This window comes from Halyomorpha halys, unplaced genomic scaffold (assembly GCF_000696795.3).
Source record: "Halyomorpha halys isolate HHAL.00 unplaced genomic scaffold, Hhal_1.1 Scaffold2192.1, whole genome shotgun sequence".
NCBI lineage: Eukaryota > Metazoa > Arthropoda > Insecta > Hemiptera > Pentatomidae > Halyomorpha > Halyomorpha halys.
Genome location: NW_027109260.1, coordinates 4533 through 6223, shown reverse-complemented (window position 1 = coordinate 6223; position 1691 = coordinate 4533). Strand labels below are relative to the sequence as shown.

The 1691-nt window shown below is 29.4% G+C and overlaps 1 long non-coding RNA gene across 1 annotated transcript in view; it reads left to right on the top strand.

Annotated features, from left to right (window-relative positions):
* LOC136795778 (uncharacterized) overlaps positions 1 to 443 on the top strand; it is a 6061-nt gene extending 5618 nt beyond the window's left edge. Inside the window, exon 3 of the long non-coding RNA XR_010843446.1 lies at positions 289 to 443. This is a non-coding gene — a long non-coding RNA (uncharacterized lncRNA). The remainder of the gene's footprint in view (positions 1 to 288) is intronic.
* Positions 444 to 1691: the final 1248 nt, after the last annotated feature.

Here is a 1691-nt window from a genome sequence, read left to right as displayed (position 1 = left end):
TCTTTTTGCCTAGTTCTACTCAGTGACTTAATGACACTAATAGCCTTTTTTCATCCTCTTTTTTTTTTCATTAGTAAAGTATATTCACCTTACGAACCACAGCCTTTACTAATTTACTATTATAATTTATTCTCTTCATTTCTAGACACATTGGTCCTATTTCTTTTTAATTTAATTTTATTTATTATATACTCTTATGTTCTTTATTTGTATTTGACTGTCTTTAGATTTCCATACCTGTTCAGATATGTTATATATCTTTACTGATAATGTATTTGTTTATTATAGGCAAACCTCAGGCAGTTCAAAATTTTTCATGTATCTCTTACAACTGGGAAAGCTTAAAATGTTCTTGGGTTCCTGTGAAAAATCCAATCAGAACCGAATACCACATTGCTTTTATTCTTACAAAAAGGTAAAGGTAAATTGTTTTAAGTTTTATCCTTTATCATTATGTGTATAAATAATTTAACAAATCAAAATATTGTATATTGACTGGTGTTATTAGAAAACTGAAAAAGTTTGTGATCGAAAGCCAAATCAAACATATTAGAAAGTAAGGCTAGTAACCACTTCTTAGTCATACATGTCAGGATGCTTATTATAAAATTTTATATGTATGACTCAAATAAATTTAAAAAACTCAATCCCTGTGTATAATTAGGGAGGCCTTTATATTTCATAAATATCTAAAATTTAGTGAGGATTTTGTAGAACTATTTTATATCTGCTATCCTGTGGATATTTATGATGTATGTATAAGTTACATCCTGAGTATGATAACAGCTGACAGGCCATATTAGCTCATCGAGTCAATCAGCTGATTGAAAGTATGTATGTAGAAGTACTGGACTCAATTCTATTGAGCCATTCTATTTCTGGAACTCAAGTGAGTCATTTCATATCCTTTTTTTCATTTTTTGCTCTTGACAATACTTAATTATCCTCTTTTTTGATAAATAAACAAGTTTTTATATATAGTTGGTTTTAGTTATGTTTTATTTTATGGATCAGCATTCAGTATTGTTAATTTGTTTTGCTGAACCACAAAGCCAATTTTGTTCAGTCAAATATGGAGTAAAAAAAAAAAAAAGTCGTTCAAAGAGTCAAGATGGGGAGTCATTCTGAAGTAAAATCGCTGTCATGTTGAGCAGATTCAAATATTGTTATTTTCTTATCATGATTATATTTACAATACATAAAAAAAAAAAATAGAAGAGGAAATAGGTATTTAAAAAAAATCTACATAAAGAAAATCATTTACAAAAACTCAAAATGGTTGTGCTACAATCAATGGTTACATCCAATATCCAACATTGTGACAAAGAAAGGAAGGATATTTGTTAGTTAGGATAGTGGGAGAGAGGATGTCTCCTGGAAGCAGGTGGTGCTGACTATCCTTAGCCGTGCTGACCATCGTTAGTGATTGCTATTTAGAAAGAAAATATCAAGAATCACCATTTATCTAAGAAGATTATATAATTGAAGGAAGAAAGACATACCTTGTTTGGATTGCCGGGGGATTGGACGTGTCCTGGAAACTAGAGGAGGGCTGATCCTTTGTCTACTATCAGTGGTAACATTTTTTGAACGAAGACATTTGAATCATCAGTCATCAAAGATGATTTTATATATATTTTAGTATCCTCTTTTTTAATAAATAGTTGTATTTTATGTATTATAAAATAAAA